Here is a 19,000-nt window from a genome sequence, read left to right as displayed (position 1 = left end):
AATTCTCCAACATGTGAAAAAGAAAACACAAACTGTGAAACAGAAGAACGTTGAAACTGTGGTTTTCTGAGTGAAATGATTTTGGACACACACATGGACATATTCCATGTGTGGGAAATTACGTCCTGAGGTCAGGGCATGTGGTTACTTCTTTAAGACACATCGTCTTGCACATCCACACCTCTGCAGTTGAGCAATCAGTGACTGGAACCTGTTTCCAACGATCTAAGAACTGGAGAGAGACTCTCTTCACTCAACAGTTACAATATAACCAGTTTGTTCTCTATCTACTTGTTAGATATTCCATACGTGCAGAGAAATGTTTAAGACTCTCAGTGAAGAGACATCCCAATCCAAATCTACCAGGGTCAATGAGGAGGTGATGGTCCTTAAGGGCATTAAGCATCAGTCTGAGGGGCATAGAGATGCTGTAGTCAGACCGCAGACATAGGACTGTTTGCAATGAGCAGTTAAAACTTATGGACTAAAGGTGACACAGAGTTCTGAAATGGCCACTGCAGTCAGCCAGGGTAGACTGCATGGAATGTGTGCCTAGATGTTCAGGACCAGAATACTATGAGGCTGCACCAGGCCTGGATCAACAACTACCAATGACCAGTTTGAGCACTAGCGACAGACTTGGCTCCCTAAGGGCCCAGTCAGACACTGGGGCTACACCAACTTAAGCTGTGTGGACTCATCCACAGTGCAGATGCCTGAACTTCCATGTTAGCTTGTTTGTACACAGAGCAATACGCCACCAGAAGGGATCACAACCATATAAAGAAAGGAGGAAGCATTTCATCTGAACTGATGTCCTCATTTTCAGGGACGTTCAAGAACTGGTCCAAACTGGCAGCAGTATCAGAAACCTGACCCAAAACTTGAAATCCAGTCATGTCAAGGAGTTTCTACTTTCTTCTTGTTTGGAAACGTTTCACTACTTATTGAAGCAGCTTCTTCAGTCAGAGGAAAAGTTGGCTCGTGACCCAGGTATTTTCTTACATGTAGGAAACAAAGCCTACCTGGAGGATATAACTGGGCCCCTAGAGAACCTTCCCTCAGACTAAAGAAGCTGCTTGGATGACTGCATGTCAAACCAAGAAGAAACAAGTCCAGTTGACAGGATTCAACATCAGAATAACCAAAAGTGGACGACTAAAAATCTTCACCATTATTGACTGTTCAGCTCAATGTTTTTTCATAACTGAGAAATGCTCCAAGTGTCTGTATGACAGCAAAACACGATTGACAAGAGAAACACTCACTTCCACATTTACACTCTGTCCCTACTGTCCTACAGAATCAGCTGTTGCCTGTTGGAGTGACAGCAGAGTAAAGCTCAATTTATTGATTTCATTTTTTATTTTATTTTTAAGTAATATGGGAGAGGAAGGAGGAGATGCTTGCTGCAGCTGGATCTTTCTTAAATCTTTCATCTCTTCAGGGATATTTTCCTTTGGTTTAGGTTCTTGACTTTGTTGTTGCGTGTAACCTGCAGCCTGCCAGCCAACACAGGAAAAATCTGCTCTGTCAGCATAATCACCAGGTGGTAAGAAGCCACTATTGCTCATGCAAAGGCAGCTGAAGCCAGCAAGGCAGGATCCCTGTCCAGGTGAAGACCCGCCAACAACACAGACATCAAACCAGCGGAACCCAACAACAACAAACTGTAGAAACACTCATAGCAGGAGATGCGTCCAGGTTGGCTGCCAACTCAGCAGACACCCAATTTTACTTCAAGTAAGTGGATCAACAGCATCAGCCACATACTATTTTTGCACAAACAAAAACTATAGTAGACTTGTTTGTTGAACCCTAACATGGTTTAGATCAAACAATCTGCCTGCCGGTGTGTCTTAAAGAAGCGTCCACCTGCCCTGAACTAGGGAGGTCATTTCCCCTCACATCAAATATATTTAAGGAATATGAGTTTTGAGTTCTTTCCCTGCAGGAGGCTCTAACCTGACTGTTCTTCACACCAGGTCTTTGTGCTGCTCTGTGTCGTCTCTCTGTGCTGCAGTGATGGATGTTGCATCTGAGATGATCTGATAATCATGTTGGGAATCTGACTGATGGGGAGAGAACGAAAGATGAGAATAATGACACGTCATGTGGAAAAATTGATGATAATAAACATAAACAGAGAGATTAATAGACTGAGATTGTATTATGTGAAGGACAAAAAGTTTCAACTATTTCTTTAAAAATCAAACATTATGTGCTGATTAATTTGTCAAAAGAGCTACTCACCTCTATCATCTCCACAGATTCATTTAGTTCAGATTTAAAGTTCTGAGTTTTCTTCTTCCTGGATTAAAAATAACAAGATACTTCCTGATTTTACAGGTACAAAAAGAAAGGACAAAGTGACAGATTTGTATCATTTACCTCATCCACAGACTCATAACAAGCAGAGGAATCAGGACCACAAGAGTCAACCTGATGATGTTCGTTATCGTAAGTGATTTCCCTGAATGAAGACACAGTGGATCTTAGCAGGTTGAATCAATTAATAATGACTTAGTGGACAGAACCTACCAGCCAAAGCAATGAAACACAGGGTGGAGTTCTGACGTCCTATGGTGTTCTGAGCTTCACAGGAATAATTCCCACTGTTTTCAGGTCTGAAGTCAGTGATGGTGAATTTCTGTCCTGAAGCTTTTGGTGAGTCTTCATTCTCCTTGTACCAGGTATAATTAGCTGCTGGGTTAGCATCACTGCTACAGGTCAGAGTCACTGAACTACCCTCCACTATCTCAGCAGAGGGACTCACTGACACAGAGGGAAGCTTTGGAGGATCTGGAGGAGAAAAAACTCATTCTTAAAATATTCTTAAAAGTACAATAACTGAATAAGATGTAAGAAATGACTGTTTGTCATGAAGGAAGAGGTGGATGCTAAATGGCTCATAGGCCACATGCTGTGAAGCTACTCAGTTTTGTTATCGCCTGTAAAAGTTTCAACTTGTTTATGACACAGTGAAGAAAAAAATCATAATAAAAGAGAAAATCTTCCTGTTGTCTTCTGCATGATTATATGTCTTCAAACAAACTGCAGCGGCCACAACAGTTTATATGTCTGCTTTTTTTTACAGTTACAAGAAGAAGAAGTTAAAGTGAATAATTAGGAAAACATAAAGTTTTTGTTAATATTTAAAAAGTTGTCTGTGTTTTACTCACATTTTACATTAATAGAGACGACTTCAGATGTCCTTCCCCCCAGCTTGTTCTCAGCTGTACAGTAATATTGTCCAGAGGCAGAAGACTTGATAGATCTGAAGACAAACTGTGGTTTTTCATGGCTGTATTTAAGATCTGGGCCTTTTTGCTTGTACCAGGTGTAATTAGCTGCTGGGTTAGCATCACTGCTACAGGTCAGAGTCACTGAACTACCCTCCACTATCTCAGCAGAGGGACTCACTGACACAGAGGGAAGCTGTGGAGGATCTGGAGGAGGAAACATGAAAACCTTTTAAAAAATGTAATTTCAAGAGGAGGTTGAGTTTTCACAGTCGAACTTATTTTACACTAAGTCTTGTTCATACAAACACAATAAGGGTGGTGGAGCCTAATGTGTAAAAAATCTGGTGTCCGGGTGCCTTAGTTACACGTGTGTTACTGAGAAGTAAACAATGAAGATGAACATTACTATTCATGTCTGTTAAGACGTTACCGTCATAACATCAAACAAACATTTAAAAAGCTGTAGTTTGTTTCATGATGCGCTTTAAAATTTGTTTTACTCACATTTCACATTAATAGAGACATACTCAGATCTTCTTATCCCCAGCTTGTTCACAGCTGTACAGTAATATTGTCGAGAGTCAGAGGACTGGATGGAGCTGAAGACAAGCTATGGTTTTTCATGGATGTATTTTATATCTGGGCCTTTTTGCTTGAACCAGGAATATTTAGCTGCTGGGTTAGCATCACTGCTACAGGTCAGATTAACTGAACTACCCTCCACTATCTCAGCAGAGGGACTCACTGACACTGAGGGAAGCTGTGGAGGATCTGGAGGAGGAAACATGAAAACATTTTCAAATAAATGTATATTTCATGTATAAGTGTTGGTCTAGAGATGATGGTGTTTTCTTGTCTCAGATAAAAGTTTGACACTTTGTTACTGAGGAGTAAACCAAAATTTAATATAAAAGCAAATAAGACTGATTTCCCTAATATTTTTTTAAAGCAGAAAGGTTGAAGCACATGAACATCAGGGTCAGAAAGTCCTACTCAGCAGTTCTGAAGACTGGAGACAAAACAAATGATGCTGTGTCAGAGTCTTTGTGGACATGTGATTTTCTTCTAACTCTTCACAATGAATCATGAAAAACCTCTGACTGACTAATATTTCAACAAACATTAAGTTAAATGATGGTGTTAGTAGAAGAGTGTTGAGGAAACTCACACACTGAAGGAGACGGGAACGTCTCTTGTCCTTTTACAGCACAGGAAATGCTGCCTAAGTCTTTGATGTTGCCTGAGAAATAATCAGATGTGTGTGCTTCGATTTTCTGTCCATTGTTGTACCAGATGTATGAAGGAGGACCAGGTAGATCACAGCTGCTGTGACACTGCATCTCCACCCTGTTAGAACCTGGATATGATGCTGCTTTGATCACCTGCACACTGAGAGCTGAATGTGCACAAAGAACAAACATTACTTTTAAATGAAATTCAGACAAACACACACTGATGTTCTCAAGTCATCATTAAACATTTAGATCAAACATTTCCAATTAATATTTTACCTGTGACAGAAAAAGAGACTCCAGGATCACCAGTATAACTTCCTGGTTGGTTTGTTGTGAACCTGAACTTGTAAACAGCTGAGTCTCTCAGTCTCAGGTCTGTGATGGTCAGAGTGCATTTGTTGTTTTCACAGTGAAAACGCACACGACCTGTGTAATCTGAGTCTGTTAACAGATCCACAGGTGCAGTATTACTCCCTTTGATAAACCATGATGTGTTTGTGACTGAGCTGTTTCCTGTGAGTGGGTATGTGTAGATGCAGGATATGTCCACTGTGGATCCTTTTATGGCACAGATCTCAGTAGAAGTGTAAGTCACTCTCCATCCAATCTGACCCTGTATCACTGTAACACAGAGAACAGCAGAAACCATGATCAGAACAAACTTGGATAAACTTCAAAATACCCATTTAATCAGATCAACCGTCTGAGGACATGATTCTAAAATGTTGCTGCTCGTGCATCAATCTATCATCAATCTCTTTGTATGTTAACACACATTCTTCACTGTTGGTGGTAACATGGATCAGCAAACAGTCTAAAAGTGACTATAATATTTTTTCTAAATTTCCTTTTTTGCTTCTTTCTTAGTGCTGTTCAAAATAAAGATGACATTTACATTTTAAAAAGAATTTCACCAGCATGAGTAAATGATGTTAGTCATACTGTATATACTCTGTGAAAATGAAGATGCAATTGTGCTCTGTTTAATGAATTTGTTGGACTAAGAGGACATCACACAGTCTGAAGGTGAAGAATTGGCTCTATGTCAGGAGAAAAAACAATCATTAGAAGATGTTGACCACTATTGGTTATTTTTATCTCTATTCACTCTGTGACTAAGTTCCTGCAGAGTTAAGTGTTAAAGCCACAAAGAATTGAAGTGGGGTGAGAGAAACTATTCACAGCAGATACTTGTTATTATAAAGAACAAAGCAACATCACACTGAGATCAGAAATTTCCAAAAAGAAATTGCAACACAGCTGATGTCAATTAATACTTTGTTAAAAAAATTTACAGCATTTGGTGCGTTTGTCTACATTTGAGTTGTTCCTCTTGTTGCCTTGTTCATCCTTCGTGACACATACTGTTTTATTATTAAAACTAAGTTTCATTTACAATAGAAAGTAAAATGATACAATATGCTGTAACATATTTTTAAAAAGCACTGCACTGTCAGTACCTGCATTTGTACCATTCCAGGGAGTTTAACATTTACACAGTTTTCAGTAATTTTCAAATACAACCATAAAAAATTCACTTTCACCATATGTTTACATATCCTGCACTTTCTTACATTCCTGAGTCTTAAAGCAGCAGGTGTAAATGTAGATGAACAGTACCTGACACAGAGAGAAGGAAGACGACAAATCTACACGCTGCTGCTGTGAAACTCATAGCTGCTCCTCATGTGTCTGTGAAACTGCAATAGAACAAACCAGAAGACAAACATGTAGGAAGTGCATCAGTCACATCACTTGACAACTCTGCACTAAATGAGAATGTTGTTTCTCTTTGCTCTCACTATTAAGCAGAAGATGGAAAGGATGTTGAAATACAGCAGACTTCCTTCTTCTTTCATTATTTGTTTGATTTATGAGCAGTAGACACTTAAGTTAAACTAACATTTGAAGTATGAAGTATAGTACGTCCAAACCAGAGCCCCAGCTGATGAGCTCTTCATGATTTCTGACATTTACCTCACAGAACACAAGCTGAAATGGGAAGAGTTTCAGCTTTTGCTCGGATGGCCCACAAACAATGGCAGGGAAAATAAAGGGCTGCAGGGACTAATCAAAAGCAATGGATGTCATTCACAGGGAAGCGCTATAGTCAAAGCACCTCAGCCCTGAATTAAATGAGGTTTTGACAGAGATTGTGAGGGTGGTCAATTTGATCAAAGCTCGACCCCTGAAAGCACGACGACTGTTATCCACACTGTGCGATGAGATGGGATCTGACCATTCAGTGCTGTTTCACAGCCAGTCAATGTGGCTTTCTAGAGGCAAAGTGTTGTCACGAGTCTCTGAGCTCAGAGTGGAAATTTCTTTTTTGGAGGAGGAACGCAAGGATGAGGCTGCAAACAGGTTCAGTGAACAATTTCTGATGGAACTGGCCTATTTCAGTGATGTATTTAGAAAGCTAAATGAATTAAATGTTCAGCTTCACGGCAGAGACAAGCACCTACCTCACATTACAGACAAGATCACTGCATTTACCAGAAAGCTCGAGATGTGGGGCAGGCGCCTCAATCAAGGAAATACAACAAAAATTTAACAGTGCTCAGTATGACTGGGCTCTGGGTCCATTCCATGCAGCAGCACCTGTTGATTTCAGCTCTGCTGATGAGGAACAATTCGGCGATATGACCTCTGACTCCAAACTGAGGCTATTTATTTTCTAAATTTTGAACTTGGTATTTGATGTTATTGATTTAAAAATGTGAAAATGTTAAACTCTGCCTATTTCAGTACTATTTTGATGGACAGGTGGGGCTTGAACCCACCGCCCCCAAAAGTGGGGAATGACAGAATAAGTTTGAGAACCATTGGGACCCAAGTAAGAGACAGAAGGGAGTGTGATAAATTATAGTTTATTGAAGAACACCAGCATGTAAAACAGGAATTAAGAATCACTCTAGAAGAAAAAACTGATCCAAACATAAACAGGAAACTAAAAATTAAGTAATTAACAAAACAGTAGTCAAACTAACTAAACAACAACCTGGTGGAGAAATAGTGGAACCTAAAGAAATGAACAGAGGGAACTGACTGTGTAGACTAGAGGGTGTAAAGATAACCAGGGAGATGTGAATACAGGAAATTAGTAACAAAGGGATACTAAGAGGAAACAGGGACAAGGAACAGAATCTAATGCAGGAACACTAGAGATAAGCAGGAACGGGCCAAAAATGACAGAAGATAAACTTGTGTGTACTGGGAAAACCTAGGAGCATAAGAAGCTACAAGAGGCTTGGAACAGGGACAACAACCGAACTAGTTGGCACATAGACATGGACAATCTGGAACCGATAAACAAATAACCAAGGAATGAAAATAAAAAGCAGATCAGAAACGGGTATTGACGATGAAACTAAAGTGCCAACACCTCTAGAACATTCCTCACAAACTCCTCTTTCAGGATAACACCATGACCCATGGTAGAACCCTGCTCCTAAGCTTCTAGCCTTGCTATTTTTCCACCTGGTCTCCTGGACACACAGTATGTCCACCTTCCCTCACTGCATCATTTACATGTAGTCATTTGTCAGACGCTTTTATCCAAAGCGACTTACAAGTGAGATACAAGTCAGCAAAAATCAAAGTCAAGTAGAAAATATCACAGCAAAGTCCTATCAGAAAAGTGTTTACATATAATGAGCAAGTACGAGAAAGAGCAGAAAAGTAGTTTTTTGTTTGTTTGTTTGTTTGTTTACAGTTTTAAAATATGTTTTAATAGATTTAAGTGCATAATGTGCATCATGTCAACCAACTCTCTAACCTTCCCTGTCTCAGTCCCAACATTCAAAGTCCCTACTGTCGGTCCTACATTCTTGGCTTTTTTCTTCTCTCTCTGCCTACAAAGACACCTTCCTCCTCTCCTTCTTCACCCAACAGTAGCCCAACAACACCCTGTAGGTCAACAGCACTGGTGGTGGTCTTTTTTAACCCGAGCATGTATTTTGTTGGATGCCCTTCCTGACACAACCCTCTGCATTTATCCAGACTTGGGACTGGCACAAGAAGACACTGGCTTGTGTCCCCTTGTGGTTGCATTTGTTGGTGATACTGTATGTACTTAGTGTAAATGAGAATGTAAATGTGCTCTGTTTAATGAATTTGTTGGACTGAGGGGACATCACACATCCTCTATGGCAGGAAGAAAAGCAATAAGAGGGTGTCAACCAGTTACTGGTTATTTTTATTTCTGTTCACTCTGTGACCAAGTTGTTGCAGGGTAAAGTGTTAAAACCACAAAGAATTGAAGTGAGGTGAGAGAAACTGGTCACAGCAGATACTTTTTACTATAAATAGCAAAGCAACATCGCACTGAGATCAGACATTTCCACAAACAAACTACAACATAAGACAATGTTGATAATGAACAAAAAATAAATTAGTTTTGGTGTTTTGTGATTGTTAGAGGCTTCTCACAGCATTTGGTGTGTGTGTGTGTGTGTGTGTGTGTGTGTGTGTGTGTGTGTGTGTGTGTTTGTGTGGGTGTTTCTACATTTGAGTTGTTCCTCTTGTTGCCATGTTCATTGTCCTTCACTCTGTTTTTATAGTTGAAACTAAGTTCAGTTTACAATAAAAAGTAAAGTGAAACACTGAGATGTTGCTTATGTGAAAAAGTACTGCACAGTCATACTTGTGTAATATTACCTACAATACCTGGTAGCAATGTCTTGTGTATCGGTGCATGTTGTTCTTATCATCTTAGTTTACTCTTCTTCTATTATCTCACAGTGTCTTGTCTACATGGTTTGGGTTGTTATGTTAGTTTTATCTGATCTGTCACAGATGAACTGCATTTAGATTTAGTTGTACTATGACAATAAAGTCATTCTATTCTATTCTCCCACATTTATACCATTTCAGGGAAGTTTGAGGTTCACACAGCTCTCAGTCACTCATTTTCAAATACAGCCCAACAAATTGACTTGTACATGTAAATGTAGATGCACAGTACCTGACACAGAGAGAAGGAAGACGACAAATCCACTCGCTGCTGCTGTTAAACTCATAGCTGCTCCTCATGTGTCTGTGTGACTCTAAAGACAATAGAACAAGTTATAAACAGGAAGCTCATCAGTCACATCATAGAAAAACCCGACGAGGACGTTGTTTGTAACGATGTCTTCCCTCTGTCACAGCGAGTACAAAACAGAAATCATGATGTGAAAATTCAGAGGACTTCCTTCTTCTTCACATGATCAATTTACATGAAGAGCAAAACAGCAGTAAACACTAAAGTTTAAACAACATTTGATTTTAATAGAATTTATATCAAGAAGAGAGACTGTTGCCACTTTATGGAGCTCTGCTTTGTGAAAAATGAAAAATGTTGAATCTTCAGCAACACAATTACACTAACAAAAACACTGTTGCAACAAATTGAGTTGATTCACTTTCACTTTCAACAACAATAAAATAACATAAAAATTATGCAATAAATACTTTAGTGTAACTATTTTAATACAGTAAAGTTTCGCTGAGTTCAACGTGAGGTCAGTGACTGAACCAATGTCCCTTCTACTGCAGGTGATCATCATGAAAAAAAGATGATTAATAACTGTAATAAACAAACTTTTCAGTGTTTTACGCAAAAAAAGCTTTGCAACAAAAGCAAAAGAGGCATGAATTATGCATCAATGCACGATTAGTGACAAATACGTAGATCTCCACTTTTTCAGTGTCATCCCCACTAATCAGGTGTGTTCAACCAATCAGAAGCTGGAAGACACCACTTTTTTATTTATTTCATCTGTTAACATGTAATCACAAGGATCTGACCAGCAGATGTCGGTATTTTAACGCCCAAAGCTTAGGTACTTTTTAGATCTCTACACTGGCTTCCTGTTGCTGCTCGCATCAGGTTCAAAGCTCTGTCTCTTGCTTACAGGGTTGTTAACTCGACAACTCCCGCTTACCTCAACTCACTCATTCAAGTCTACAATCCTTCTCGCCCGCTGCGGTCTGCCAACGAACGACGTCTGGTGGTCCCAGCACCGCATAGAAGACACCAAGCAAAACTGTTCAGCGCAATGATCCCACGATGGTGGAACGAGCTACCAAACGCTGCACACTCAGCTGATTCTCTCCCAATATTCAAAAAACTGCTGAAAACTTAACTCTTCCGCATCTTCCTATGCACTTAAAAAAAAAAAAAAAAACCTTTCTGCTCTCTTGCACTTGTATCTCGTGAACTGTGAACACTTTTCTGATAGGACTTTGCTTTGATATTTTCTCCTTGACTTAGTTTTCTGCTGCCTTGTACCTCACTTGTAAGTCGCTTTGGATAAAAGCGTCTGCTAAATGACTAAATGACCGGTGAGTTGAGCATGTTGATGAGCATCTGGTGACTGGACCTTTGTCCAAAGGGCTCAGCCAACATGGATCCACAACCCTGCACCCAGGTATCATCCAGAGGGATTTTTGCTGACCAGCTAATGTTGCTGAAGTGCAGCATGGACCAATCAGCCACTGGCACTGTCCCTCCATTCAGCCAATCAGACAGGGCATGTTCATATAAGACACAGAGATCCACACAGCCAAACAAAACTGAAGTAAGAAGCACCAAATTAAACATTTGGTCAGAGCCATACAGAGGTAAAGATAAGCTTCAGGAAGCTAAATTACACTAATGATCATCATCTTTGTCAAATGAAAACCTTTTCATAGAAACAACTTGTTTCAGTTGGACTAGAATTAGAAATCTGCTGACGTGTAAGTCATATAAGACTTCAGGCTTAAGGCAGATTTATTCTTCTCCATCGACACATGGAGACGTAACTATGTTTCTTTTCTACTTGCACAGCAGACGTTCATGTCCACAACAGGGCAGTGTCACATTTAACAAACCTAAATTTGTTGAAAATTAAGAAACAATCTGGAAACAGAAATGAAATGTGTGTGTTCTTTGTGTAAACAATTGACAACACTCAGCGTCTCTCAAGATAAACGGTGATTTCAATAATATATTTCGAGATAATGGACATATTTTATCTGAATGCCAATTCAAAACAGGGTGAAAACAAAATGAATACAGTTAAGACTAAAGAACCAGCACAACAACAGAACAAATAAAACATATATAAATATGATATAACATCAGCATGAACAGGAGACTCTAACCTGACTAGACTTCACAGCAGGTCTTCATGCTCCTGTTTTCACCTATGGAACATGAATGTGACTGATGAGGAGACATGAGCAGATCAGACTGAATGGACTTTATTCATGGAACCAGCACATCGGTTTATTTATTGTACATTTTGAGGACTTTTTTCTTTAGATTGCATTGAATAAACAGCTTTATGTTCTGATTTAAACAATAAAACAAATTAGAAACTGGATTATAAAATGTAAAAATAAAATTAACAAAATGTATTTAACAACTTTAAAAGTACAAGATGTCTTGAGGAAAGAAAAAAGAAAAAAAAGGATTTTTATTGTTTTACCTCGTCCACAGACTCATAGTAAGCAGAGGAATCAGCATCAGGACCACAAGAGTCAACCTGATGATGTTCATCAATGTCACTGATTTATCTGAACCTGGAAAAAGACACATGCTAAATTTTAACAGTGTGATTAGTTTGAACACAAAAACTGACAAGTTCATCTAAGTTTGATCTTTGAAATTACTGTATGTTGGTGATTTCTGTTGCAGTAAACCACAGTTTACCTCCAAAAACAATCAGATGTAAGGTGGAGATCTGACGTCCTCTTGTGTTCTGAGCTTCACAGGAATAATTCCCACTGTGTTCAGGTCTGAAGTCAGTGATGGTGAAGATCTGTCCTGAAGCTTTTGGTGAGTTTTCATTCTCCTTGTACCAGGTATAATTAGCTTCTGGGTTAGCATCACTGCTACAGGTCAGAGTCACTGAACTACCCTCCACTACCTCAGCAGAGGGACTCACTGACACAGAGGGAAGCTGTGGAGGATCTGGAGGAGGAAACATTTGAACACAGTTTATTGTTTGTAGGATGTGTTTTATGATAAATCACTGTTCTCTGAAACAATATGAGGTTATGAAGACATTTAAGAGAAATGAAATTATTTTGAGAGAAGCTGGTATATATATATATATATATATATATATATATATATATATATATATATATATATATATATATATATACACACAAACACACACACACACAAACATATATACACACACAGCAGATATCAGAAATTTCCAAATTCCAAAGAAATTACAACTAAGCTGGTGTCAATTCATACATTGTCATTAATGAGCAATAAATAAATAAAACCGTTTGGGTGTTTTGGTGATTAATAAAGACAGTTTACTGCATTTGCCTGTGTGTGCTTCTGCATGTGAGTCATTCTTCCTGTGGCCTCCATCCCAAGTGACACATGTTGTTCTGTAAAACTAATTTCAATTCACAATAGAAAGTAAAATGATACAGGGATATGTTGCATACTTTTAAAAAGTACTGCAAGTACTTTCACCATTATAAAATCAATTTCAGAGACAGTTTGACCTTCACAAAGTTCTCAGTCACTCATTTTTAAATACAGCCCAACAAATTGACTTTTCTTGCATATTTACCAATTCTGCAATTTCATACATTCGTATGTTTTAAAGCATTAGGTGTAAATATAGATGCACAGTACCTGACACAGAAAGAAGGAAGACGACAAATCTACTCGCTGCTGCTGTTAAACTCATAGCTGCTCCTCATGTGTCTGTGTTATGTTTGTGTCTAAGTTATAGACAGGAAGTACATCAGTCACATCAAGGGACAACTCTGCACACATTACACACTCACAAGAAAACTTTACATAAGTAGAAGAAAGAAGTCCAGACGTTAAAATTTAGCAGATTTCTTTTTTCAAGACATTATTCATTTGTTTGACTGAAAGAAAAAAATCTTTGACCTTCTTAATATAATCTATGAATAAGAGAGAGAGAAAAGTGGCTGTTCCACTTTAATGGAACTCAGCTTTTTGACAAATGAAAACAGAAAACTACATCCTAAAACAAATGCAGTCTAGTTACTTATTGATTTTAATTTTATCTTTTCACGCTGCCTTTTGTATCACATGCTGTAGGTGAGCTGCCCTTACTGGGGTGTTTTCACCTCTTTATGGCTCATGTTCCCAAGTCCAACTGGAAATGCAGAACACTGAAAATCCTCTGATGTTATCTAAGGAATATTCTGGGCCTCCTTTCAAGCACCCTGGCATGAGCTTTCCCAGGGAGGCTGAGCAGTGTGATACCCTTATACACCACCATCCCAATCTGCCTATACACAGACACTGTCCATATTCTCCATTGAAGAGGGATATAAACCAAGACAGCCCAGCAATTTAGCCTTTGTCCTAGTTAAAGAAAATGACTTTTGACATAGAGATTAAATATATCCTCATCCTCATTTACAGCCTCTCCCATGTTGTTCTACTTTCTCTCCCCATCAGGTCCTTCCCAACTCTGGTTAAACAGCATCTAAAGAAAATCACATCAATTAAGAGTGAGGTGGCATATTCATAAAGAGGGGGGGGGGGGGGAAGAATTTGAACAAAATCACATTTGGATGACTTATTTGACATTACTACAAATCTGAGTGCAGCCTATTTTTTCCATGTTTGAGAACCAGGCCACACTCAGTCAGGCTCTAACATGACTGGACTTCAGGTTTAGCTGCTCCTCTGTGTCGTCATAATCAAGACCAGAGTCCGACTGAAGGGGAGAAATGAAAAGACAAAACTGGATTGACCTGCACATGCATTTAAAGATATTTTAAGATACATTTTTTTGCTGTCATCATCACAAAGTCTTCAAAGTCAGACTTTCTGAAGCTAAAATGACGTTATAAACTGTTGGCATACAAACACAATCATTATAACCGTATTTTAGAGGACACTTGTGAATTGAGCCTCTTACCTCTGTTATCTCAATGGCTTTATTTGGTTCTGTGTTGCAGCTCAGGTTATTTTTCTTCTTTGATTGAATCCATCAATAATAACTACAACAGCAATGGCATTCGTGACTCTGAAAATGAAGGAAATCTAGTTCAACCTAATGCAGTTAACCTAGGACACTGTGGAGGAAGCTACAGCCGACATGTTAAATCGGAGGCTAAACGTAAAACTCCTCACAAAACCCAAACAGCTGTTGGAGAGGATCCAAAAGCTTTTTGGAAAACTGCAAGAGAAGGACGCTCCATCAAACCCAGCAATCCACTGGGCTATAAGGAGACTGTTCAGACGTGAGAATATAGAATCTAGAGACTAATGCAGGTACAAAACGAGAACCAAGGGAAAAGTAAATGCGTTAAAGGGAAGTAAAGAGACTGGTCGAGGCTCTAAAGAATGGACAATTTTTTCTTACTTATTCAGTTACTTATTTCATTATGGCTATTAGCAAAATGGACGGACCTCAGAGAGAGGTGAGAGGTTAACCCTCAGAGATGAGGCAGACCAGTGACAGTAAATCACTGGTTGAAGTTGCAAACAGCAAAGTTATTATGTTGATTGTATTACTGTTCTTAGTTTGTTTTTTATTCATGTTCTGTGGTTATTTAGGGCCAGTTTAGTAATAACTGGGAAAAGGAAAAGGGCTGTTGGATTATTAAACATAGCATGACAATAATCTCTTTTAATTTTAACGTGGTCTTAAACCTAATAAAGAGAAGTAAGATTATCTCCGAAATATGATCAAATGATCTTTGTCCAAGAAACACACACGAAAAAGACGGAACATGCTAAATTTAAGAAACTGCAGACAAGTTTTCTCCTCTTCATACAAATCTGGTCACAAAAGAGGGGTTGTCATTTTGATTCCAAGGTCACTAGGTTCCAACTTATCTTAGAGTCCAAAGATGATGAGGGAAGTCAAAGTAACAGGAAAGATGGAAGGAAGGAAGTGATTGGACACTGTAGATATACTCTTGAGTTGATGATTGTTTCTAAGGGAGAGGTAATTTGTGGTGGGGATTTTAATGTCAAATTAATGGATTCATCAGGAGTAAGCAAATGGAAAAGACCTTATTTAAAGAAAATAAACTCATGGAAATTGGAATAATAGATGTGTAGAGGGAAATACATTTGACCAGCAGAGATTATATATATTCACTATTCCTGCGCACACTCTGCTTATTCAAGGGTTAAGGTTAGATTATTTTTTAATGATTGGAACAGATGGGTTTAAAATTGAGGTATGTAATATTGTAACAATTGACCTGTCAGAAAACAGACACATTTCACTTTCAGTGATTCTGGGTAAAAACAATTAAGAGGACACTATGGAAATTAAATTGAAACATCCTTAATGACCCAAAAATAATGGCAAGCGCTTTACACTGCTTCTTATTCACCGGTGGGGGAGCTGGCCAACACTCACTGGGAGAAATTAAGTTGGGATTCAGTGTCTTGCTCAGGGACACTTTGACATGTGACCGGAGGAGCCGGGGATTGAACCAACAACCGTGAGATTGGTGGATAACTGCTCTACCTTCCTGCGCCACAGTCACCACAATAGTGTGAGCAACAATATAACTAAAGGTCCCTGCAATCGGTGGAGCGTCCTGTCTCAGTCTCAAAGACCTGAACACGGCCTGAATACTGGGAGTCTTTACTAAGATCCTCAGGCTGTGAGGGATTCTGGAATGGTGTCGGGGTTGATTCTCTGATCTTAGGTCAACAGCTTTTTTTCCGGATGAAAAAATTCATTTATTCTGGATGGGTATGTGTAGGTGCAGTCTCTGTCCACTGTTGATCCTTTTATGGCACAGATGTGAGGAGCAGTGGAAGTCACTCCCCAGTCATCCTGACCCTGTATAACTGAAACACAAAACAGCAGAAACATCACAATAACCCCAGTTAACAAGCACTGAGAAAAGGGAAAACTAATCATCTCTTATACTTTACCAGCATTGCTAATTTTAACAGGGCAGGTACAGTGCATCCAGAAAGTATCAACAGTACTTAACTTTTTTTTTTTTTTTTTTTACATTCTGTTATGTTACAGATGGCCTCTCTGAAAGAGCTTGAACCCGACCCGATTGAACATCTAAGAGATCTGAACATGGCTGTGCACCAACGCTCCCCATCCAACCTGATGGAGCATGAGAGTACCTGCAAAAAAGAATGCGGGAAACGCTGGGGATTTGTTTGGAAAATTTAGAGGATAATAATGAATTTAATCAATTTTGGAATAAGGCTGTAACATAATAAAATATGAAACAAGTTAAGTGCTGGGAATACTTTCTGCATGCACTGTATAAATGATAGTTGTCACACAGTTTGTTCATTTTACAGTGTTAGTTTAAGTTTAGCATATAAAAATATAAAGACACTGTAGAAAGCAGGCAGAGTCCTAACACCCAAGACCAATTGTCACAAATATAATACATAAATCAAGTTAATAGTAAAAGGTTGAGGTTTAGGCTTCATATTTTGTGCCTCAAGCTATTTGGAATTAAGTGACCCCCAAAATTGAATTGGACCACATAAAGATCAGTAAAGAACATTTTCCAATTTGATTTGCTTTCACACTTCTGTGTATATAAAAATACTGTCATGTGATTTTGCTAGTTTAATTACACACTGTACATGTTGTAAATGTTTACATCCAGTTTCAAGTGTATAGGGGGCTTTGTCTACCAGATGCTATCAGGCTGTTTTTTTTAACAACATATAAAACTATTACTTATGTATAGTTTTTTCCAATCAGGTGACTCCCACCTCTGGTTTATCATGCATCATCTGATCATCACAAACATGTCACAGCAGATGATCTTTACTATCAAGAGTTAACTAACATCACACTAAGATCAGAAAAACAGACTACAACACGGCTGGTGTGATTTAATACTGTGTTAATGATAAAACAAATGATTAAACTCATAGCTGCTCTGCTGATGTGTCTGTGTGATTAAAGACAACAGAACAAGTTATAGACAGGAAGTTCATCAGTCACATCAAGAGACAACTCTACTCACATTACATTAATAAACTGTAAATATGTCTTTCCTCTGTCACTAGTAAGTAGAAGATAGAAATCAGGGTGTCAGATTTCTTTTTTCTTCACATTATTAATTTGCTTGACTGGAAAAAAATAAACACTTCATCTTCTTAATATGATCTATGAAGAAGAGAGAAGGTAAATATTATGAGACAAAAATATCATTTATAGCTCAAATGAAAAAAACAACAACAACTAAAACATTTCTTTATGCAAATACTACAAAACAGAAAAAATACAGGAAGTGATAAACATCTCTGCAAATCTATTTCTTGGGTTTAGAAACAGTTCAGTGTCTGGATAAAAGTGAGTTGCCAGCTTTATCAGGGCAGATGTGACAGTTTGCATCATTTAACACTTGAAAGCCAAGTTAATACACTGAAACGTGAGAAGAAAAATGAATGCAGCATAGTTAGTTACTCATTTTAATTTTCCTTTTTATGCTGCCTTTGGAATCACATGCTGTAGGTGAGCTGCCCTTACTGGGGTGTTTTCACCTCTGTCATTTGCTCATGTTCCCAAGTCCAACTGGAAATGCAGAACTGAAAATCCTCTTAGTGTGAATCAACACGTACCAAACATGTTCTAATCAAAAGCCGAAGCAATCACGAAAGTGTGGAACAAGCTTCACTACTAGAAGACAGCAAAACTACATTTGACCAGAAATCAGTGAATCTACTTTTGGTCCTTTTATTATTTTATAACTGAAACAATGTTCATTAACTGTTAGGAATTAACCCCAGATGTTTCATATTTTAGGTTTTAGAGGTAAAATTACTGTCACTATTTGATAGTTTGGACAATTTGTAATTTATGCATGTAAAGATAAAAAAAGTCAATAAATGACAGAATGAGTGTGTTGGGTTGTTACGGTTCATTTTAAGCTTTAGTCGAAGGTCAAATATGACAGACAACTATAATAGATTACATTTCACAAAGTATCATCCATAGTTTGTGGTTAGCTCTGCTGCTAACAGTGTAGGAACAAACAGTAATGTTACTAACCGGAGAGAATTTGAAGACGTTTTTCCTTCTTCATAGCAGGTTGTACAAAACAGCAGCCATGAGCTTCTCTTCAACGTTCACTCAAAGTCAAAAGGGAAAAGTAACAGGACTCGCCTTCCAGTCATCCTTCTTCCTGTCACGTGACTGGTCAAGGCCGCTTGAATGCTATGGTTTGGTGATTTTGAGCGCGAGCGCAAAGATCCAAGAACAGAAAGTTGGCGCGCGTGGAGAAAGGTTTGAGGTGGAGCACAGGAAATGTTTAAAGCGTGATGTAGAGCGTTCTGAGAGAACGGGTAACAAAATCCTAAAAACATTTGGAAAAAAGGTCTTGATCTAAGATCAGAGAATCAACCCCAACACCGCACCTTCACCTGCTGTAGCAGACAACTGTCCAACCACAGGAGGTCACGAAGATTAAAACCATGTCCATTGGCTCTAGAAGCTGCTCTCTGCACCTCGTGCCAAAACCTGAAGCTGCCAATTAGAGCCTCGGGTTCACAGCGTCACTCCCAAACAGGAAGTAGACAGA

At 38.7% G+C, this 19,000-nt stretch overlaps 1 pseudogene; it reads right to left on the bottom strand.

Annotated features, from left to right (window-relative positions):
- The window catches only part of LOC137124620 (B-cell receptor CD22-like), a 36,928-nt pseudogene that overhangs the window by 3,081 nt on the left and 14,847 nt on the right, over window positions 1–19,000 (bottom strand).

This window comes from Channa argus, chromosome 3 (assembly GCF_033026475.1).
Source record: "Channa argus isolate prfri chromosome 3, Channa argus male v1.0, whole genome shotgun sequence".
In the NCBI taxonomy this organism is placed as follows: Eukaryota; Metazoa; Chordata; class Actinopteri; order Anabantiformes; family Channidae; genus Channa; species Channa argus.
Note: the sequence above shows the minus strand (reverse complement) of the source record. Positions and strands in the feature narration are given on the sequence as shown.